Source organism: Chiloscyllium punctatum, chromosome 29 (genome assembly GCF_047496795.1).
Source record: "Chiloscyllium punctatum isolate Juve2018m chromosome 29, sChiPun1.3, whole genome shotgun sequence".
Classification (NCBI taxonomy): Eukaryota; Metazoa; Chordata; class Chondrichthyes; order Orectolobiformes; family Hemiscylliidae; genus Chiloscyllium; species Chiloscyllium punctatum.
In genome coordinates, this window is record NC_092767.1 from 6,750,818 (window position 1) to 6,775,577 (window position 24,760).

The following is a 24,760-nucleotide window of genomic DNA, read 5'->3' on the forward strand; positions in this document are numbered from 1 at the left end:
AATTTCGCAGAGGATCTCTCCAGGTGACATTACTCATTCACGAAGTTCCATCACACAGTGGTCGCTCTGAGATAGTTATGTCCCTCGCCAGTTGCACAGTTTGTTATTCAAAGAAACACTGAAAACTAATTCTCTGAACTCCTCTTCCAATATCACTCTTGCCAGTGTGACTGTCCCACATTTTGTGAATATTGATGTTTCCTAAAATTATCACAATGTGTTTGTTAAAAAAAAAATCCAATGAGTTCCTGTGTAATGCAGTGATGTCTGTTCGGTGGCTAAAACTGTTCTGCTGCTTGTGTCCTTAGCAAGTAGTAGCCAGAATTAACATTCAGACTGAATCTACTTCATGATCTCTGACCAAATGCTTCCTCTGTAATGCCTTTCTTATTCATTATTATTAGTGTTACCCATTTTGCCTGAGTTTCCGTAAGTTTGTGATCCATTGTACATTTACGTCCACCTTTTGTTCACCCTGTAACCATATCTCTCTGGTGTCTAAACCTCTTTTATCTCAGTGTCACAAATCCATCTGCCTTATTGATAAGACTTCATCCATTCAAAAAAACCATAATTGACTCTTTCCCACAATTTCCTGTCACAAACCTATTCACTGATGTACAGTTTTAGTTAATCGCTGTCCCATCCTGTTCCTTTCTGATTGTCTTCAGCCACATCCCCATACTGTTCCGATGCTTCACCTTTTCTCTTTGGATTTTGAAAGCTCCTTTCACCTGGACCCTGTCCCTGCATCCTCTCTGTCAGTTTAAAGCCCTGTCCATAAACCTACTGACATGATTGACCAGGACCCTGGTCCCAGCACAGTTCCAGTGGGACCAACTTATTGGATTTTTTTATAAATCAGGTAGGGGATGTGGGTGTCTCTGACTGACCAGCCTTTATTGCCCAGCCCTAGCTGCCCGAGAGCTGAGTAGCTTGCTTGGCCATTTCAGAGGGTAATTGAGAGGCAAACACTTTGCTGTGGGTATGTCGTGCCACGTGAGGTATGTGGGTACCACGTGAGGATAATCTGATCTCGTTGTCGAAAGGACAATTGGGTGGCACGGTGGCTCAGTGATTAGCACTCCTGCCTCACAGCACCAGGGTCACAGGTTTGATTCCAGCCGGGGGCGACTGTGTGGAGTTTGCACATTCTCCCCGTGTCTATGTGAATTGCCTCCCGATGCTCCGGTTTTCTCCCACAGTCCAAAGACGTGCAGGTCAGGCAAATTGGCCATGCTAAATTGCCCATAATGTTAGGTGTATTAGGTCGAGGGAGATGGGTCTGAGTGGGTTACTTTTGGGCCGAAAGACCTTTTTCCACACTGTATGGGATCTAATCTAAGGGATTGGGACTTCACCTGCTCACTGGTTGCTCATCCCTGAGCACTGACACATGAAGCTAAACCGATTCTTCCAACATGATTGTGTGATCCTGAAGTCTTCCAGCACTCTGGTGGTATCACTCAGTCTCTCTCCATGTGGTATCCCTCACTGTGAGGGTCTAATTGCTGCCTCTGTCAGTGTCTCTCTCTTGCAGCTACTCCAGATCCTGAGCCAACAGAATTCTCCATTCCAGAGAGACGCAACAGCACAGGCCAGGGATGGAGACTGGGATTTTCCAGATATCTGTGGGGCTCATTTCCATTCTCCTTGTGTAACCCTCACTGCATCAGTCTAATTTCCCATTCTGTCTATCTCTTCCTGTAGGTACTCAGGAAGTTGCTGACTCAATAGACTTCCCAACTGCTGTGTGTCTCATCCATCACCTCATTGAAGATGGTTATTCAGCCAGAAAGACAAAGTGAAGGGAGATCTGGAGCCTTCAATAAATCCTGCAGTGAGGTAAGATCACTCACAGTGCACAGAGCAGAGAGCAATGAGAGGGCTCCAAACATCGCTAACAAGACATGACAAAGATACAGTGCTGGATGGGGAGCACAGTATAGACACACCCCGTGCTCAATCACCACGTCTACTTTAACTTATGTTGCACTGAGACAGCTTCGGGAGTTCAGAGTTATCAATCCAGGCCTGTGCTGTCTTTGTGAGCATCAGGACAACAGAGGGGTGAATAGGCCTCCGACGAGAGGTTGGGAATGCTGCCTGTGATCTTTCTGTTCTGTGTTCTCTCTCCAACACTGCACTAAGACTCATTACTCTGCAACACTGTATCTATGGCATGGCTTGTGCACCACTGTCTTCAGTCATTTTTTAACTCCTATAACAGTAATTGTCCCTGTAACCTGCTCCATTCCCGATACTCCCTCCACATATTTGAAACGTACTGCATTCCAGACTACCATCCCTATCTCTGTCAATTGCTTCAGTGTCTACAACATGCTTTATTTCAGTACTGTAATCCTCTTTAACTGGTCACAGAGCGATACAGCACGGAAACAGAACCTGTGGTCCAACTCCGCAATGCTGCCCATGTTACCTAAACTGAATGAGTCTCATTTGCCTGCATTTGGCCCTTATCTCTTCAAACCTTCTCCTCTTCATGTACCTGCCCAACTGTCTTTTCCATGCTGTAATTGTTCTTGTTTCTCCCATGTGCCTGAGGCAGTCTGTTCGGTCTCTGCACCATCCTCTGTGGATAATGTTCCCCCTCAGCTCCCTCTTTAAATCCTTGCTCTCTCACCTCCTGTTTATACCCTCTAGTTTTGGACTCACCTACCCTTGGTTATTCACCATTCTTAGGGTCGCCCCGTGGCCTCCTCTGCCCAAGGGAAATATTTAGGACAGTATTACAAATATCTCCAACGTATGTAACAAAGTGCTGGCCAATGTCGGCAAATGTGTCAAATGTCGCTTTCCCCACCCTGTCCACCTGTGATGCCATTTCCGAGGAACAATGTAACTTGCACCCCCGGTCTCTCTCCCTCTCTCTCTCTCTCTCTCTCTCTCTCTCTCTCTCTCTCTCTCTCTCTCTCTTTCTCTGTTCAACAACCCTGCCCAGAGCCCTTCCATTAACTGTGTTAGTCCTCCCTGGTTTGTCTTAACAAAATCCAACACCTGAATTAAACTCCATCTTTCATTCCTTGGTCCACTGGCCCAGTTGGTCAAGATCCCCTTTGATAACCGTATTTACTGCCCACGACACCATTCATTTGATCATCAACAAACTTTCGCACAATCACTCCTATAATTTCAACCAAATTGTTTATGCAGGTGATGCACATCAGTGGGCCCAGCCCTGATCCTTTCTTCAATAATGGAATCAAACCATATTCTTGTCATAGACCCATACAGCATGGAAACTGACCCTTCAGTTGATACCCACCATCATCTCAAACTAAACTCTTCCCAGCTGCCTGTTGCTGGCCCATATCACTCCAACCCTTCCCTGTTCACCTGTTTATCCAAATATCTTTTAAATGTTGTAATTGTACCCACATCACCCCCTTTCTCAGGAAGTTCATTCCACACTCAAACCACCCTCTGTGTAGCAAATTGCCCCATATCTTTTTTTTGAACATCTCTCTCCTCTAACCTTAAAAATGTGGCCCCTCCTCTTGAGACTCCCCCATCCTGAGGAAAAGGCAACTACCATTAAATTGATCTATATACCTCATTTTGTTTCATAAACATTTATAGCGTCATGTCTCAACCTCCAGGCTCCAGTGAAAAAAGACTCAGCCTATCCAGCCATTTTTCAGAACTCAAACTTCAAGAATTATATACCTGAACCCGGAGGTCCCTCTGCTCTAAAACACGAACAGAGGCCCGAACATTAATTGTATAAGCTCTACCCTTGTTTGTTTTACCAAATGCATTACATCGTATTTATTCAGATTGAATTCCATCTCTAGTTTTTCAGCCCATTCACTCCCTTCATCAAGATCCCTTTGTAATCTCAGAAAACCTCCTTCACTGTCCATGATGCCACCCTCCACCCTGCCAGCCCATCACACATGGCTGTCAGTAGTACACATACCTTTGCTAGGGGCTCCACAATTTCTTCCCTAACATCCCACCGTGTCCTGTGATACACTTAATCAGGTTCTGGGACTTGCCATAGCTTTGTGTTTTAAAACCTCCAGCACCACCTCTTTTATAACATGCACTCTTTTCAAGTCATAGAGATATACAACATAGAAACAGACCCTTCGGTCCCCAACTCGTCCAGGGTTCCCAGAAGATCTAAATAAATCCATTCCCTTTTCCAACATTTGGCCCATATACGTCTACACCCTTACTATTCAGATGCCCATCCAGATACCTTTTCAATGTTGTAATTGTATCAGTCTCCATTACTTTCTCTCTCAGTTCATTCCATACACACATCACCATGTGTATGAAGAAGCTGTCCCTTCAGTCCCTCTGTAAACCATTCACCTCTAACCTTAAACCTATGCCCTCTAGTTTTGGACTCCCCACCTTCTGGGAAAAGACCTTGAATGCTTACCCTATCCATTCCGCTCATGTTCATATAAACCTCTGTAAGGTAATCCCTCAGTCTCCGATTCTCCAGTGACAGTAACCCCAGCTTATTCAGCAACAACCCAGGCAATACCTTGTTAATCTTTTCTGATCCCTTTCAAGTTTCACAACATCCTTCCTGCAGCAGAGAGACTGGAATTGCAGAGAACTCCAAGTGTGGTCTAATGTATTACTCTTGTTCCCTGAGTTCCCCAGTCTTTCTCCACAGTAAGTTCTGGAGTGAAAATATAGTTTACGATCTTAGCAAATATCCTGCAGTTCCAAACATCGATGGCCTCATTGATCTTTACTTGACACTATTTTGTCCCGAGTTACTTATACACTCTTCATATACTGATACAATCACTTTTGGATTCTCCTTTCCTTCTCTGCTGAGGCTATTTAATTTAGCCTTCCTCCATTCCTGTTTTCTACTCAAAGTGTATTCCTACAGCCCCTGTATATCCTCAGGGATTCCCTTGATCCAGCTGGCTATACTTAACATGTGCCCCCTTTTCCTTGACCAGACCTTCAATAGACAGCCAGTGTTTCTGAATGCTGTCAGCATTGACCTGCACACAAACAGGAAAATACGAGCGCTGATCGATCAGTTTATCTCACTTTTAAAATATTCTCACTTGTCAAACTTCCCTTTCCCTGTAAATAATTCCCTTCCCCAATCACATTTTGAAAGTTCCTGGCTAATACGATGAAGATTGGTCAGGCTCCATTTTATAACTTGCACTTGTGGACCAGGCCTGTCCTTTTCCAAAGCTATTTTCAAACTAATAGAACTGTGGTCACTTTGGCAAAATGCTTTCCCACTCACATCTCAGTCCCTTTCCCTACCTTGTTTCCCAAAGGGAGGTCAGGTCTTGCCCCTTTCTCTTTTCAGGCCATTTACATATTGATTGGGAGTTTTCTGGACCACAATTACCAAATACCTCCCTTGCAAACACTGAACACTGGCAGTCCCAGTCTAGGTTTGGAAAGTTCAGAAACCCCTACCATAACAGCCTTATTATTATGGTTGATATTTAAGATGTCCCGACATATTTGTTCCTCAGTCTGCCACAGATTATTCAGGGTCAGCAGTCCGATCGTATCAAAGTGATGACCCATTCTTATTTCTCTGTTCCACTAACATAGCTTCACTGGGCGATCCCACAGGAATATCCTCTCTAAGTACTGCTGTGATGATTCATGCAATCAAAACCCATTCCCACACGTCCTCTCTTGCCTCCCCTTCCTGTAGCATCTCTACCTTGAAATAGTGAACTGCCAGTCCTGCCCTTCCCTCAGCTGTGTTTCTGTAATAACTATAATATCCCAGTCCCATGTTCCAATCCATGCCTTGAGTTCATCTTCCTTAGCTGTCTGGCCCCTTGCATTGAAATAAATGTAGTTTAATAACCAGTTTTCCCACATTCCCTGCTATGTTCTTGCCTGCCTTGTCTGCTGAAATTGCTGTCTTTAAATTGTGTACCTGCCTCAATCTACTTTCTGCCCTTACGTTTATTTAAGGTCCAATACGCTGGCAGACTGGGTTATATCCTCTCAAGCAGCTCTAGCAATTCACCCCACCAGGATATGGGTCCCTCTCCTGCTCGCAGTTGAGGTGCCTTTCCCACCCTGTCTCCCTGTGCTGACACCTTCAGGGATCTATGGACTTGTCCACCATGGTCCCTGTATTCCTCAGTACTCCACAAGGACCTACCGTTTATTATGTCTGTACTTCGCTTATCGTAGCTTCCACAGAGTATTACCTCACTTCGATCAGAACTAAACTCTGCTTAGATTATCATCCAATCAACATCAGACTGCAGACGGAGACCATTCCCCTCACTGTGAACAACACCCTCACCTTTCATGTCATCTGCAAACCGACTAATGATACCTTCTGCTTTCACATCCGAGTTATTAATATTCAATGGTTCCTGCACAGATTCCTGTGGTACACCCGCTGGTGAAAATACTCTATCCACCAATTTTGCATCCAATCTGCCAACTAGCCTTGGAACCCAGTCCTTTTGGACCAGCCTTCCATGTTGGATCTTGTTTAAGGACTTATTCAAGTCCGTGTAAACCACATCATCTGCACAGCCTTCATCAATATACTTAAGCACCATTTCAATAAAACTGAACTGAATTCCTCAGACAGTATCTCCCTCTGCCAAATCGAGATGACTAAACCGAGTTGATCCTTACCTTTGCAAGTGTTGATTCATCCTCACAATTGTTTCCCAATAATGTCCCTCCCCCTGCTGTCAGACTATCTACTCTGTAATTACCTGGCCTATCCCTGCTGCCTTTCTTGAATAAAGGAACCACATTAGCGATCCTCCAGTCATTCAGCCCTTCACCTGTGGCCAGCAAAGTATTATATTTAGCCACCAGGGCCCAACAATCTCTGGGTAATACGCATGGGGTCAAAGAATGCTGGTCCAGGCAGTGACACTCACATCCCATGATTGAATAAATAAAAATACATATGTCCCTCACTACCTCTGCAAACCCCTCCAACTGCTGCAATTCGTACTGGCTTTGTAACACCGTTCAGGCCCTGACCACTCTCTGTAACTCTCTCACCACCTCCAGCACCTTCACCTCTCCCTGTTCCTATCGTGTCAATAAACCCTGATAACGATTCCCCTTCCCATTGCCCTCCTCCTGCTAGCAGACCCATTGCAATCCCTTTAAAACTTACTCCTAAAACTCTCTCTCACTTCAGGATTTTAAGTACTTTGTGGTGATCTTCTCAGCCTCATAATCTAATATTATCCATTTTGTCCTGCCTGAGGGATTGGTGGGGATTTCCTGCTGAGGTTTTGTCTGTTTCAGTGGAATGTCCTTTTGTTGAGTGTTTTACACTGTTCCTTCAAATGTTTTCCACTGTTCATTTCCAGACACATGTTTCAGTGTGTTTAGCCTGTTTACTTGGTCAGTTCTCCTCTCATACCCATGTAATTGGCTATTTTTGTTTCTAGTTGTCCTTTCTGTGATTAACTTTAAAACTTTATATTTCTTTAAACTGCACTTTATCACAATTTCCCTGAGGATCTCTCCAGGTGAACATTACTCATTCACGATGTTTTATCACACAACAGTCTCTCTGAGACAGTTACGTCCCTCGCCAGTTGCACAATGTGTTATTCTAAGAAACACTGAAAAGAAAATTCTCTGAACTCCTCTTCCAATATCACTGTTGTCAGTGTGATTGTCCCAGACTTTGCGAATATTGACGTTTCACTAAATGTTCACCATGCCTGTATTAAAAATTCCAATAAATTCCTATTTATTGCAGTGACGAGCCATGAAATGCTGTTCGGTGGGTGGTCTAAAACTGTTCTGCTGCTTGTGTCCTTGGCAAGTAGGAGCCAGAATTTACATTCAGACTGACTCTACTTCATGATCTGTTGCCAAATGCTTTCTCTGTAATGCCTTTCTTACCCATTATTGCTAGTGTCGTCCATTTTGCCTGAATTTGCACAAGGTTGTGAACCATTGAATATTTCTGTTCCCCCTTTTGTTCGCCCTGTAACCACATCTCTCTGGTGTCGAAATCCCTTTTATCTCTGTGTCACAAATCCATCTACCTGGTTGCAGAGACTTTGTCCATTAAGAAAAAAAAACATAACTTACTCGTTCCCACAATTTCCTGTCACAAATGGATTTACTGTTCTACAGTTTTAGTTAAACTTTGTCCCATCCTGTTCCTTTCTGTTGTCTTCGGTCACATTCCCATGCTGCTCTGATGCTTCACGTTTTCTCTTTGGATTTGGAAAGCTCCTTTCACCTGAAGCCTGTCCCAGTATCCTCTCTGTCAGTTTAAAGCCCTGTCCATTAATCTACCAACGTGATTGGCCAGGACATTGTTCCACTGGAACTGTGCTGGGACCAATCTGAATGGATTTTTTAAAAATCAGGTATGGGATGTGGGTGTCTCTGTCTGACTAGCCTTTATTGCCCATCCCTTGCTGCCCTTGAGCTAAGCAGCTGGCTCGCCCATTTCACAGGGTCATTGAGAGGCAAACACTTTGCTGTGGGGATGTCGTGCAGACCACATGAGAGTGAACTGTTGTCTTTCTCTGAAGGTCAAGGGTTTGGATTTTTATCAATACTTAAATTGGATTTAACAATCCATAAATTTAAAACCTATATTCATTTAAAATTCCACATGGTTAGAAGTTAGAAAGAAGAAGGGGGGGGGGGGGTCACTTTGTTGGGATTGTATTGTAGACTGTTGTAGACCCAACAGATACCAGAGGAGCAGATGTGTAGAGAGATTGCAGATAACTATAGGAATAATAGAGGAGTGCAGGCTGGAGATTTTAATATTCCCTGTACTGACTGGGCCACCTCGAGTATAAAAAGACCTGGACGGAGAGCAATTTTTCAAATGTGTCCAAGGAAGGTTCCTAAATCAATATGCAGAGGGCCCTACTCTACTCAGGCAGGTGCAACACTGGACCTCCCCTCAGAAAACGAGGTCGGGCAAGTGACTGAAGTGTCATTCAGAGAGCACTTGGGGTCCAGTGCCCACAACTGTCTTCGTTTTAACATAGTTATGGAAAAAGATCAGCAGGTCCACAGATTGAAGAGGAAAACTGGAACAGGGCCAGGTTTGGGGCCATTCTGTAGGATCTGGCCAGCGTCAATGCTGTGAATTTAAAATTGCACAACGCCCAGTTATAATCCAACTCGCTTTGGAAGCGCTGGTGATCACTGTAACAGATGAAAGGCTTAAACTAAATTTGTTTGATATTATATTCCATGACACTGCCATCCTGTTGCTATAAATTCTGTACCTTAGGATTGTGCTCCACAACCACCTGATGAAGAAGCAGTGCTCTGAAAGCTAGTGCTTTCAAATAAACTGGTTGGACTGGAACCGAGTGTCGGGTGATTTTTAACTTTGTACATCCCCAGTCCGACACCAGCACCTCCACATTATGATTCTAATCCAATGGGTGAGTCTGTTTGAAGGAAAAGGAACAACTGGCAAATGGGAGGCTTTTCAAAGCGTGATCTCAAGAATCCAGGACCAGTATGTCCCATTGGTGTAAAGGGAAATGCTGGCAGGGTTAGGGATCCTTGGCTGATGGGGGATAATAAGGCTCTGTTCTTGAAATGAAGACCGCATGCATTGAATTTGAGCTATCCATATCTACATAAACTCTTCTATTCTTAAAGACATGATCAATTTGTGGAGACTCTACAATCCTCTCAGTCCCTGTAATACTCCCAATCTGCAGAAGTCATTCCAATGCCTGTGACTCTTTCAATACAATTCCTACAAGACCCACTATCGATGAGATATCTTTTCATTGCCAGCACCCACCCTGTCAATGTAAGCTCCTCCAGTGTCTCCATCCATCTACTCATTTCCACAATCTTCTCCAGCTCTTACATGTGTAAACATCACCCTCCCCTACAACCCTTCCCATTCTGACCAAACTGGAGGAGGTTACTAATGCTCCGAAATCTGTTAAACTGTCTCCAACCAAAATTGCTGTCTTTATCACTTGGAGAATCTGTCTGATTCCGCACCTTCATTGTCTAAATAACCTGCAGAACCTAAGCCTTCCTGTGTCTATAAACATCTTCAGTCCCGACTACCCTCCATACGTCTAGTTGTTTTTCCAATCTGTACAACCCACTTTACCTCTGTACTCAGCTCCATTCACCTGAAACATTCCTGTCTGTGTAAAACACCCCATCCTACCAACATCCTTATCCCTGTAAACTGCTCCATTCCTCCCAACCTCCCCATCTCCATGAACTCCTGTAGGCCCGACAGCTCTACACATTTCTGTAACCTCCTGTGGCTCTATGCTCCTCCGTCCCTGTGAAAGCACCTCCAGTCCCCACAGTTCTCGCAGTCTGGTCATTTGATCCAGATCAGACCATTGCTGTCTCTGTTACCTTATACAACTTTAGCAACGCCTCCTATTTGTGTCACTTCATTCAGATCGCATCCTCTCCCGCTTCCCGAAACCTCTTGCTGCCATCATAACCCTTGCTATTTAGAACATGGAATAGCACATTCCTGTACAAGCCCTTCCGCCCTCAATATTGTGCTGACCTTTTATCTTACTCTGAAGATGAAACGAACCTACATACCTGACATTTTACTATCATTGATGTGCCTATCCAAGAGTTGCTTAGATGTCTGTAATGTATCTGAATCTACTACCACGGCTGGCAGTCCATTCCACGCACCCACCACACTCTGTGTAAATAACGTACCAGTCCCTTCCATGCCGACAGGATATTCCAACCCAGTCTAAACCTACCTGCCAGCACCTGGCCCATTTCCCTCTGATATCTAAGCTAAACCTTCTGCCAATTACCTTAAACGTATGTCCCCTTGTGATAGCCATTTCACCATAGGAAGTAGTCTCTGGTTATCCACTCTATCTATGCCTCTCATTCCCTTGTACACCTCTATCAAGTCACCATTCTTCCTCCTTCGCTGTGATCAGAAAAGCCCTAGCTTCCACAACCTACCTTCTATGGGCATGCCCTCCAGTCCAGGCAGCAGCCTGCTAAATCTCCTCTGCACTGTCTTTAAAGCTTCCACGTCCTTCCTATAATGAAGCGAATAGAACTGTTCACAATATTCGAAGTGTGGTCTAACTGGGGTTCTGTAGAGCTGCAGCAAAATCTCACATCTCTTAAATTCAATCCCCCTGCTAATGAAAGCCAACACACCATCCACCTTCTTAACAGCCTGTCAACTTGGGTGGGAACCTGAGGGACACAGGATCCCTTTGTTCCTGCACGCTGCTAAGAGTTCTGCCTTTAACCACGTAAAGGTTTTCTGCAGAATCCTCCAATCTAAAACTATTCCTATCTTTGTAAGTTCCTCCAGTCCCTACAACACTCATAAACTGTGAAACCTCCTCAAGTCCATATGTTCCTAATTTCTGCAAAATCCTCCCGTCCTGATGCCCCTCCATATCTCTGTAACCCCCACCATCCTCCAGTGCCCTTCTGGGGAACATTGCAGAGGAAGAAGGAGTTGGAGAGTCTGGCCAATGTTACGAGGTATGAAGGGCTGCAGAACTTGGAGGATGGTACAAATGTTGGAAGGGACGTGGGAAACAGACCCTTCATTCCAACCCAGCCATGCCGACAGGATATTCCAACCCAATCTAGTCCCACCTGCCAGTACCTGGCCTATCTCCCTCCAAACCCTTTCTATTCATATATCCATCCAAATGCTTCTTAAATGTTGCAATTGTACCATCTGTAAGATTGGCTGAAAGATCCAATCAAACATTACCTGTGGTTCAAATCATAACATCCTCCAGGTTCCACTACCCATTCATGGTCCCATCCTGCAGATCAGATATCCCAACCCAATGTAGTCCCACCTGCTAGCACCCGGCCCATCTCCCTCTAAACACTTCCTATTCAAATACCAATCCAGATGCCTTTTAACTGTTACAGTTGTGCTAGCCTCCACCACTTCCTTTGCAAGCTCATTCCATATATGTACTATCTTCTGCGTGAAAAAGTTGCCCCTTTTTATCTTCTCTATCTTTCTACTCTCACCCTAAACCTCGCCCTATAATTCTGGACTCGCACACCCCAGGAGAAAGCCTTTGTCTCTTTACCCTGTCCATGCCCCTCTTGATTTTATAAACCTCTATAAGGTCACCCTCAGCCTCCGACTCTCCAGGATAAACAACCATCACCTGTTCAAACTCTCCCTATAGCTCATCCCTGGCAACGTTGTTGTAAATCTTTTCTGGATCTTTCCAAGTTTCACAAAATCCTTCCGATCGGAAGGAGAACAGAGTTGCATGCAGCATTCCAAAAGTGGCCTCACCACTGTCTTGTACAGCCGCAACATGACCTCCCAACTCCTGTACTCAATACTCTGACCAATAAAGGAACGCATACCAAGCGCCTTCTTCACTATCCTAACTACCTGTGACTCTACTGTCAAGGAACTCTGTATTTCATTTGAAAAGTTGCACAGACAGGGAGAGTGGCCCGAGGTCTTCTGGGTAATGCGAGTTCAATCTAAGCTGGTAGGCAGAACCAGTGAAGTATTTGCAGCGCTGTCTGATGAATGGTCGAATGATAATGCACATGTCAAACAGGCTGTTTTAAGTGCTTATGGATTGCTTATGAAAGGGAAGCCACTACATTTCCCTTTACTGTACCATCGCTATCTGTTAAAGCTCCTTCAGGTCTATATCCTCCGAATTGTTGAAACCTGCTCTCACCATTGTAACCCCCATTATTTCCTAACATTGTTGAGTCTCTAAAAGCTTCCCTATCAGGTTAATCTCCTCCACTGTATACAACACTCCTAGCCTGTGTAATCTCTTCAATTCCTTCAGTTCCTATATACCTATGTATAGGTGTGACTGTTATCTGGCCATTGTTTCCTCATTTATATCTGCAAAAGGCTCTGCTCACTGTAGCACATCCTATGTTCATAAGTGAATCTGGTCTCTCACAAGACTCTCTATCACTCTCTCCTCCAGTCTCGACAAGCTTCCCTATCCCTGTCATATCTTGCAGCACTCACTCACTCTCTCTGATATATCTTCCAGTGAATAAATTCACCTCTCCTTCTAACTGTATCCAGTCTACAACTTCATCCCTGTCTGTACAACATCCTCCAGTCCATATACTCCTCTCTATTGCTGCAGCATTCTCCAGCTTATATCATCTTCCATGTGCTTGCAACATTCTCCAGTCCATACCACCCACCCTTTCCCTATAATATTCTCCAGTCCATACCATCCTCCCTATCACTGTGATATTCTCCAGATCCCACAACTGTTGTTAAATGTACCACATCCTGGAATTATGTGAATGTTTCTACGCCCTGATCAACATAGTCCATGTAACGATCCACAACCCTATACACATCCCTATCTCTGAAGTCTAATCAAAGACGCTTTATCTCTCTAACTTCCCCCAAACAATAAAATGTTTTCTCCTGCGAACAATCTGTAGCAACTGTAAATATGTTTAACCCTGCAACATTGTCGCGCCCCCAAACATCTCTCCCAATCTGTGACCTCTAACCATCCCTCAAAGGCCATCTCTCAGTGACACGCGCCATGCATTTGCAACAAGGCAAATGGAATGACAGCATTAACTGAGCCAACAGAATTCTCCACTCCAGGGAGATGAGGCAACACAGACCAGGGATGGAGACTGCGATTTTCCAGATCTCTGTTGCACTCAGTGCCATTCTCCATGTGTAACCCTCACTGCATCAGTCTAGATTCCTATTTTGTCTGTTTCTCTATCTCCTGTAGATACTCAGGATGCTCTTGAGTCAACAGAATTCCCAATTCCTGTCTCGTCCATCACCACACTGAAGACAGTTGGTCAGCCAGAGAGATGGACAGTGAGATCTGGAGCCTTCAGTAAATCCTGCAGCGAGGTAAGATCTCTCACAGTGAACAGAGCAGAGTGCATTTAAGGGATTGAACTTTGGTCTAGAAGACATGACACAGATACAGTGTTGAAGGGTAAACACAGAGCATGATGGTCCCAGGCTCAAACCCCACCGTCTTGTTAATTTTCATCTCTGCTGTGCAGAGCCTTCTTGTGTCAATACAATAAGTTGACAATTATCAATTCAGGCCTGTGATGTCTTAGTTAGGATCAGTGCAACAGAGGGGAAAGCAGGCCTCCCTTAAAGAGATGGTATTGAAACCTGGGATCTTGCTGTTCTATATTCCCTCCTCATGCTATCTATTGTCATGTGATAGAGTCATACAACAAGGAAACATGCCTTTTGGTCTAACTTGTTTGTGCCAATGTCTTGAATGCTTGTAATTCCTAGAAATTTTCTTATTTCTATAACCTCCACTCCTCCCAAATTCCCGCTGTATATTTGAAACCTACTCCGATGCTGATGACTCTCCCTGCATGTAAATTGCTCCAATGTCGATAGCATGCCCAATCTCAGTAATCTCATCCTGCACTCAGTACAATAATTCCCATTTCTATAGTTTTGCACAATACTTACAGTAACCCCGTCTCTGTAAAATCCTCCAGCCTAGAGCAAAACACCCACCTGTGTACTTTTCTCAAGCCCCAAGAAAACATGATATCACTGTAACCTTCTGCTGGTCCGATCACACTCCTGCCTCCTGGCCTATAGTACCACATAACCACCGTAACCTTCTCACAACCCTACCGACCTCATTACCGATATGAACACCTCCAGACCTTTTTCAAGCCACAGCACACTCCACATCTCTGTTTGCTCGTCCACTCCCTACAGTCCTCCCAGCACCTCAAACACTCTCCCTTTGTGTAATTCTGCAATTTAGGCAGCACGGTGACTCAGTGGTGAGCACTGGTGCCTCACAGTACCAGGGAACCAGGTTCGATTCCAGCGTTAGGTGACTGTCTGTCTGTGTGGAGTTTGCACCTTCTCCCTGTGTCTGCGTGGGTTTCCTCCAGGTATTCCAGTTTCCTCCCACAGTCCAAAGATGTGCAGTTCAGGTGAATCGGCCATGCTAAATTGTCCATAGTGTTAGGTGCATTGTCGGAGAGAAGTGGGTCTGGGTGGATTACTTTTTGGAGAGTTGGTGTGGACTTGTTGGGCCGAAGTACCTGTGCTCATGCTGTAGGGAATCTAATCTAAACTCTCCCTCTGCGTGCGATATTACTGCCCCTAAATATATCCATCTGTCCATAATCAGCCCCAACACCTTCAAACCTCCAAGTCTCTGTGAACTCCCAAAGCTCCAACATCCCTCCTTAACTGTGTAAACTTTTCCATTCCTGAAACACTCTGAAAATGTGGACATCCTACAAACCTCCCTATCTGCGTAATCCTCTCAGGACCCTGTAAAACCACCGATCTGTGGAACCAGATCCAATGCTTGTGACTCTCCCGACCAGTTTCTACAAGACTTACTATCTCTGTAACATCCTCCCGTCGCTATCACCCGCCCTGCCAATGTAAACTCCTCTGGTCTCCCCACCAATCTAATCATCTCCATAACCTTCTCCAGCTCTTACACCCCTATCTGTGTAAATGTTACACTCCCCTACAACCATCCCTAAAGCAGAACCTCCTCCAGTGTCTGCAATACTCCCTATCTGTGTTTGTGTCTCCAGGATCTATTGCTGTTCCTGTCTCTGTAAGTTCTAACAGATTGTACAGCTTGCCGGTCCATATTCTTTCCAGAACCTCAGCATCTGACATCAACAAAAGTCTTCATTAACTACAGCCTTCCATATCTCTGTTCTTTCCTCAATTCTATACAACTCTCTTAATCTCTGTAAGTAACACAATTCCATAAAATATCCCATACCTGCGTAAACTGACCCAATCCGACAGTGAGAAGCCTCACCGTCCTTTTGATCATCTGTTGTCCCTTCAGATCTCCCTGTATTTTCCCTGACTCCATTGAATACAGCCCATCTCATGTTATAACTCCTCAAACTCATATGTTACTCTCCATCTCTGTGATATTCTTCAGTTACTGCAATTCTCATTCTTTATCTCCAGAGCTTCCAATCCCCCGATCGATGTAAGGTTTTGGTCCTTTGCAGCATGTTTAACACCTGTAGCAGCCTCCAACTCCTCAACGCATCCTGTCGCTGTAACCTCCTCAAATACTACAGCTTACTGTCTTTGTAATATCTTCCAGTATCTGCAACCCTCTTGATTTTTGTAACCCACTCCAGAACAGCACTCCACATCTCTGTGTAACTGATGGGAATGCTGTAAACCTGCCTGTACAGTCCTCAATAACTCTCTGAACTCCTGCAGCCCTACAACCCTCAGCATCTCTGGCTCCTCCAATCCCTACACTTCTCCCTGGCTGTGCGAACTGATCCAGCCCCTTCAAACCTCCCTATCTCACTCACTCCTGCAGCTCCAATTCTTGCCCATGTCAGTGTAATTACCAGCACCAACAATCCTCCCGGTCTCTATAAACTCCTGCAGCTCCAACTGTGTACTCCCCAGTCCCTCCAATCCTCCGTTTCTCTTTAAACTCCTGTAGCTCCAATACCACCCCATCTATCTACTCTCTAGTGCCTCTGTGTAATCTCTAGTTCCTATATTCCTCCCAATCTCTGTAAATCCTTCAGAACCGATAATCCTGTAACTCTATTTGACATCTTTCAGCCCGATAACCACCTGATCACAAATCACCAAACTCTGTAACATCCTCCAGTCTCTACAGCCCAGCTTTTCTCTGTTAGCTTCTCTGGTGTCTGTATTCCCCTTTATCTCCGGTTACAGATCCTTGCTCAGTGAAAAAATGTCTCAGTACCGAATCTGTAAGAACACAAGAATCTTTGGTGTATCAATAAATTTGCCTCATTTTCTAAATTTTAATGACTGCAAGTTCAACCTTGTCCACCTCTTCTCATCAATATCCCTCCATTTTGAAGATCAGCCTGGTGAACCTTCTCTGGGCTGCCTCCAATGCAAGGACATTTTCCCTCCAGATAGGGGACCAAACCTGTTCACAGTATTCTCAGTGCGGGCTGACAGGAGTATTCTATAGTTGTTACAAGCCTTTCCTATTTTTATTCTCCATTCCCTTTGAAATCAATGCCAGCATTCCATTTACATTCTCTATGTCATGCTGGCCCTGTATGCTACCTTTCTGAGATTTATACACCAGGATTCCCAAGTTACACCATAGCGTAGCTTTCTGCAGTTGATCTGAAACCAAGAGGTGACAGCAATAATCACGAAAGTACTGGAATGTATGTTAAACGATATGCCAAAAATACTAATTACACAGTCCATAAGACCATCATGTATAGTGGTAGAATTAGACCATTCAATCCATCAGGTCTATTCCACTATTTGATTGTGTATGAATTGTTTCTCAATCCCATTCTCTCACTCCCTGTAACCCTTGAACTCCTTATTCATCCAGAACCTGCTTATCTCTGAGTAAGATACACTGAATCACTTCGCATCCACAGCCCCATGAGGCAGTGAGTTCCACAGAAACATCACCCTCTGGCTGAATAGATTCCTCCACATCTCTATTCTAAAGGGTCGTCCCTTCACTCTGAAGCTGTGCCCTTGGCCTCTGGTCTCTCCGGCTCGTGGAAACATCTTGCCCACGTCCACTCCATCCAGGCCCCTCAGTATTCTGTAGTTTGAATGAGATTCTGCCACTGCCTCTGAAACTTCATCAAGTGCAGACCCAGAGACTTCACCTGCTCCTCATATGACACAAATTCCATCCCTGAGATCTTTCTTGGAAACCCATTTCTCGTACCCCTTCACATCCTTTGTTCAGACTCTGAATGAATAACGTGTAGAGTGTAGTCCCAACACTGACCCCTGCAGAACTCCTCTCATCACCAGTTCCCATCGTGAAAAAGAGACCCCTTTCTTCACACTCTCTGCCTTGTGCCAATCAGACAAATCCTCTCTCCATGCTCAGCATGTTGTTGTGAAACGGAAATTTCATTTCACACCCACTGCTGGATTTATTTTTCTGTCTGGCTGTAAACAGCAGAGTTTCCCCATTACCTTCCCATCTGTAATTCCCTGGAGAAGGTGGTGGGGAGCTGCCTTCCTGACCCACTGCAGTCCTTTGGGTGTAGGGACAGACACAGTGCTGGGAGGATGGAGCGTGCCTTGGAGGGCACCTTGGAAATGCTGGTGTTCCTGTGCACCTGGAGCTCCTGTCCTTCCAGGATATAGTTGTTCCAGGTTTGTGAAATGCTGTTGAAAGAGACTTCCTGAGTGATCTCAGTGCTACTTGTAGATATTTTATTCATTCATTCATGAAGATGAGCTTTGTTTGCTGAGCCAGCATTTATTGTTGATTTGGAGTTGTCCCTGAGAAGGTGGTGGGGAGCTGCCTTCCTGAGCCACTGCATCAGCAGTTGGAACTGTTATTATCTGTGTCCCCTCCAGCAGGCGCTACAACACTCCTCACGTCTGTAACTGCATACAGACAATGCAGCTCTCCCTTTTATATCTGACATCCTCCCCGACTTATAACTCTTGTAGTTCCTCACAATATCTCACCTCATCCATTCCCATCTGTGCCTGACATCTCTAAAATTTCTTTATTCTTGTTTAAACTTCTGATCACCTCAACTCTATCCCTTTTTAAATTTGTAAACCCTTAAGCTTCTGTAACTCTCCACATGACTGTATTCAATGACAGCACAGGTTCCCTTCCTAAATCTCTATAATTACAATGGTTGCGTGTGCTAAATTGGCACTTTCCATCCTCCTTATCCAACTAAGAACTTCCAGCCCCTATAATCCCATATTTGGAACGCTCCCATTCTCTGCACCTCCTCATGTCCTGAGGGTCCTTGAACACCACAAGTTCTCCAAAAGTGTATATTCCGCCCAGTTGCTGCAAGTCTTCTAACTCTGTAACATTCAACAGTCTCCAGTATCTTACACCACTTGCTGGCTGTCAATTTGCATTTGTTGGAGTCTACACATTTCTGTCAGCAGCTCAGAAAAAGCCTTTTAGGCTCTACAAAGCACCGTCATGAACAAGCCACTATCTCTCTATTTCCTTTGGCTTCTTCAATGCCTGAAACTCTCACTGTATCTTCCAGCAAACTTCTTTAGTTGCTGCAGGTCTGCCTAGCTCCCCAGACAACCTGTTCCATCCCATACAGCTCGCTCAATCACTGTAACACCCTCTGCTCTGTCTAATCCTCCTCTTTCCCACTGTCTTCCAGGCACAACAGCAATCCTATAAGAGAGCAGTGCGGAATGGGATGTTATAAACCTCAGCTGAGGCTTGAGGCCTACCATTACCTGGGAGTCACAAATGGAGGGAACCTGAGAGAGAGCAGCACTAACCGGGAGAATATACATCCGCAACGAGGATCGAGGCCAACTGGGAACTTGGAGTTGGAGAAACAGCAGAGCAGGAGCCTCGAAATCAGCACCGAATCACAGAGGGAGTGACCATGTGACAGAACAACTTGGAGCAGGAGCATGAGGCTAACTCACACCTGGGAGTTACAGAGGCAGCAAAGTGGGAGGATATAAATCAACACTGTGGATCAAGGCCTAATCATGCCTGGGAGTCACAGAGACGGTAACCCTGTGAGGGAGCAGAGTGGAGTGGGAGCTGGAGGTTTACACGTCCCTGAGAGTCACAAAGACGGTGACCCTGTGGGGGTGTGGACTGGAGGTGGAGCTGGAGGATTACACATACCTGGGAGTCACGGAGACGGTGACCCTGTGAGGGAGCAGAGTGGAGTGGGAGCTGGAAGATTACACGTACCTGGGAGTCACAGAGACAACTTTCTGCTGCTGGGACCTCCCTGCACTGAGTTTGAAAGAAGTGCAAGAGCCATCACAGAAAAATCTGCAAGTTCATTGGCTGATAAATACACCGGTATTAGCAACTGTCAGTTAATTGCTGTAAGTTAGCAATTTTTTTTAACTTCTGAAATAAGGGTTGAGCACAGAAATAAGAGGGAGAAGTGAAATTGTGAGCCAATAATAAATTCAAAGTTTGGGAGAAGATTTGTAGCTCGGGTGCTCGTTGTTGTGGTTCTTTTTTAGGTAGATGAGAGTATGACTGGAACGATGGTGTAGCAGGAAGGGCTTCAGCTTCCTGGGACATTGGGACTGGTTCTGTGGAAGGCAGCAACTGGACAAGCTGGATGGGCTAATGTGACAGAGCTGGGACTGAATTCATTGTGGGCTGTGTGGGAGGGATTGAAAATAACTTGATGTGTGCTTAGGATCCAAAAAGGAATAGTAGAGGAGACTATCAAGATTCTCAAAATAATGGGAGCTACAGTTGGTACTAATTTACAACAACAAGTTTATCAGTGGAAGATGGAGTAAGAAAGGAAGCCTTAATCTGACGTACTCTGCATGAACATAAATACTCGGAATGTAGGGAGTTCCAGATGTAGATTAGTGTGTGGAAATCTGATGTACTGATCACCGAGAGCTGGCTCAAGGAATGGCAGAACTGTGTGTTAAATATTGCTGGGTATAAAGGATTCCAAAATGATAGAAGGGAAGGGAAAGAATGAAGGTAGAAGTATTGGTTTAGATTAGCGTTAGTTAAGGCGTCCAAGAGAAAGAGGATCCATCCAAGGACAGAATTTGGCTGGAGCTACAGAACAAAAAGTATGCAATTAAACTGTGAGGTACAGTCTGTCTGCCAGGACCAAAGAAATGAAGGAGACAATAAATACGCAGGGTCATTTGAGAGCGATGACAATACTACAGATTAGTTATACTGAGGAAATTAATGTTTCCAGATATAGACAGGGATACTGGTGGTGAAAGGTCACGAGGGTCAAGTGTTCCTGGATTACATGGAGGAGAGCTGACTGCAGGTGTATGTATCCAACCCAAGAGAGCATGTACTATTGGATCTGGTCCTTGGGAAAGAGGTGGGGCAAGTGGATCCAGTGTCAGTAGGGGAACATTTTGGGGCGCAGCAATCATTTTATTGTAAAGTTCAGGATAGTGGTAGCGAATGAAATGCAATAATTGAGAGTGAGAAACATTAGTTGACTGACAACAGTCTTCAATGGGGCAAGAATGAAGCTGGGAACTTTTCAACAAGGCCAGTGAAATGGTAGCTTTAAATAGTGTGAACCAGATCAGATGGAGATGGGACTGTAGTGTGACCACGACAGACCTAGATAATCAAACCTTTTCCTCATTTCTACAGGAAGGATAAACAGGCCAACACAGTGAAGTAGCATTGTGTATAAAGGATGGGATCAGTATTATTGTGATGCTCATCAATTTACACACTGCTCCTCCCTGCCCTCACCCCTCATCCCTGCATATTAATCCTATCAGATATTGATCACCTTTGCAAACTTCAGAAAATAGCACAGTATAGAGGCGATACCTCTGTCCACTGTCTGCGTTGGACAAGATGTAATGTTGTTTTTTAAAGCCCAAGTTCTGACTCCCCAGACAGTGTAGGACTTCAGGTGCAGATCCCGACACCTTTTTCAAATGGTTTGAGAGTTTCTGCCTCCACTCCGCTTCCATGTGTGACTCCCAGATCCCGACCAAGCTCTGGGTGAAATCACCACTTTCTTCATCACGTCTCTACTATTTCAACCACATACATTAAGTATTCGCCACAGATAACTGAGCTCTCCAACAGGAACAAGGTATTCTCTCCCTTTCTATCCAGCCTCCTGACATTATGTGCACCCCAATCAAATCTCCTCTCAGTATCCTCCATTCCAATCTTTCCCCATAACTGCACTTCTACTGTCACAGGGTAAGGGATCTCCTCTATTCCCTTTCCAGTCCAATTCCATCCTCCCATGTGATGGGGTGACCAGAAATGCACACAGTCCCCAAGCTGTGATTGAGCTCATTATTTATACAGTTCCAGCATAAGCTTCCTGCTCTGAAATTCTGCACTTTGGCTGACAGAGGAAATGATGCCATTTGCTCCATTAACGAGATTATTGATGTGTCCAGCCTACTTCATGGCTCACTGACTTTATTCCTGATGAAGCGCTTTTGCCTGAAACGTCGATTTCGAAGCTACTTGGATGCTGCCTGAACTGCTGTGCTCTTCCAGCACCACTAATCCAGAATCTGGTTTCCAGCATCTGCAGTCATTGTTTTTACCGACTTCATTTACCTGCCCACACTGACCATACTCTCATTTATTGTGTATTCCTCTCTCTTGTTGATGTCCCCAAATGCCTTGCCTTGCACTTCTCTGGGCTGTTTGCTCCATTACCCTGGATCCTATAGTTTCTGTTTTTAAACAGTCTGCCATGGGATCTCTCGTCAAATCCAAGAAATTCACATGCAGTTACAGGTTAGTGCCACAAACCGACACAGTCGGATTAATTGCACATGATCTTCCTTGAACAAATCCAGACCGACTGTCCTGGAGGCCCTGGGACTTCCTAAGTGACCGTTTGTCCACTGTCTCAGAATTCCAGCTGCGACCTATTCAGTCAGTCCCTTGCTCTACATTAAACAAAGTTGCGGTATTAGCCATTCTCCAGGCCTCCGGCACCATCCCTGCATCCAGTGAGGATTGGATAATGTAGGTAACTATAAGGCCGGGGATTTTCCCCAGCTCCTTTTAACAGTCTGGAACATTGTGTTGCCTCTTTCTAAGGATTTGAATCTCCTGTATATTTGTCCACTCCAAGTTTGTTGCTCCCAATATTTCATCCCTATTTTGATCCAGACAGACAGAGGCCTAAACCATTTAATGATTTGGTCAAGTCTCATTTTAATCAGGTTTTATGGAGGGTTTCTCTCCACAAGGTGAATTGCACTTTCTCATGATACCATCCCCAATCTGCCTCATTTACTACCCTCCCTGCCCGCGTGGTCTTCCTCTCATCTGACACTAACGCGATGTTTTTTCCCCTTTGTCACAACAACTGTCCTCTGCCAGGATATCCCAGAATGCACCTGCCTCCCAGTTTCCCAGAGCCATCTTTAAAAAGTCATTTTACTCTTGGATTGTGAATCTGAAACTGTCCTGGACATGGCAGAGGGGGTAAAACTGGGGCCCCACTTTGTGGCCAAGCCCTGAGTTTCTGGTGGATGGCATGGTGCAGGAGAGGGACATCATCTTCCTAAAGGGCTGGCAGGGGAAGCTATGACACCAGACCCTGCCAGCTTCGTCCGGGGCTGACCCCTATGTCAGTGAGGTACCAGCCTTCTGGGTGAATACCCAGCAGTATAGGAAGGAGGTCAGTGACCTCCTCCACTCCACCAGGGTATGTGCCACCATCTGAAATTTGTGACCTCACCCTCACTCTCTCTCTGTTACTGCACCCACCTCCCACCAAGGCTCATTTTCTCCCACCCTCAGTGAATGCAGCACCTTCTCTCAGTCTCTCTGTAATCTCTTCTCTGCCCCTCTGCCCAACTCTGCCTGGTGACTGTGCTGCCCACTCACTCACTCAGAACACCTCGACACCTTCCCCCCAGCTGTGCCAGCACTAACAGCTGTACTAACCACTTCCATTTCCCTAATCCTACTTGGTAATTCTCACATTCCAGAAGGAACCATCCCCCACACTAGGGCACAAAGAGCGAAGAGGGATGTGGGGCAGCCTAACATTCATCTCCTCACCCCCTCACAGGGGTAGGATCCTGACCCTAACAACCACGAGAGGCTGACTGAGCGTGTCCGAGCTCCCAGACTGGGATCTGAGACTCCCCCTGACTCACTGTGCTGGGCACCGTGACTGACCATGTCCAAGCTCCCAGACTGGGATCTGAGACTCCCCCCTGACTCACTGTGCTGGGCACCGTGACTGACCATGTCCAAGCTCCCAGACTGGGATCTGAGACTCCCCCTGACTCACTGCTGGGCACCATGACTGACTGTGGACAATGATATCAAGCTTCCTGGGTTTGTGTCTCTGCTAAACACCAAGACAACACAGCAGATGGGTGATCCTGGTAGTTGTAGCTGAGGAAAAACGCTGCTAAAGGCAGGGTAAGGCAAGGCAATAATGCTGTGAGCATTCAAGTCAGTTCAAAGTGAATGTGTACAAACATGGATTGAGCAACCCAGAGAGACAGCCCATGAGTGGGGTGGGTGTCCCTGAGCACAGTGTCCTTGCAGCAGGATTGTGTGCGGACAAATACGGAGTGAGCAGCCCAGAGGGACAGCCCATGAGCTGGGTGTGTGTCCCTGAGCACAGTGTCCTTGTAGCAGCATTGCAATGAGAGTTGTGAGTGCACCATGAGCTGCAGCATTGAAGTGCAGAAGTGTACTGTCAGTGGGTCGGAGATGTGCTGGGATGGCATGGTGAGGCTGGCATGTGTCAGATGTCAGCATTGGTGGGTGTGGAGGACATGCAGCTTCTGTTCATGCAGTTTCCCCTGAGACGTTGGTGTCCAAGACAGAAGTCTGCAGGAGCGAGGGTCAGGGTGGCTTCACCAGGTACCAGCTCTGACATTCATGTCAAATTCTCAATATTCAGTTTCCCCACATGGGAAACGATCTGAAGCTTCAAGATGATGAGGGGAGGGATCCACAATAATGTGGCTGTTGATAATCAGTAGTCATTCAATGAGCATCTCGCCACTCCCGTGCTCAAATCTTGTCTTAAAGAACAGTCCAGCACAGGAACAGGCCCTTCATCCCAGCAAGCCCGCATTGATACAGGATGACCTTCTAAAGTTAAAACAAAAGTTTTTGCTCCAATACCTTCTATGTCATTCTATTCCCTACTTATTCATACTTGTGCCAAGATCCCTCTTAAACCTTGCTATATTGGCTTCTTCCCCTCTATCAGTGCATTCCAGGCACTTTCACGTTCTGTCTGGAACAGCAGAAAAAAACCTTACCGCTCACATCTCCTGAACTTTCTCCCTTTTACCTAAAACCTACGGTCC

The 24,760-nt window shown here is 45.4% G+C and overlaps 1 long non-coding RNA gene across 1 annotated transcript; it reads left to right on the plus strand.

Moving 5' to 3' along the window:
- The first annotated feature begins 1,792 nt into the window (after positions 1 to 1,792).
- On the plus strand, positions 1,793 to 19,232 carry LOC140454321 (uncharacterized). The gene is made up of 3 exons (XR_011952656.1): positions 1,793 to 1,845; positions 13,716 to 13,843; positions 19,111 to 19,232. It is a non-coding gene; the product is annotated as an uncharacterized lncRNA (long non-coding RNA).
- The last annotated feature ends 5,528 nt before the right edge of the window (positions 19,233 to 24,760 follow it).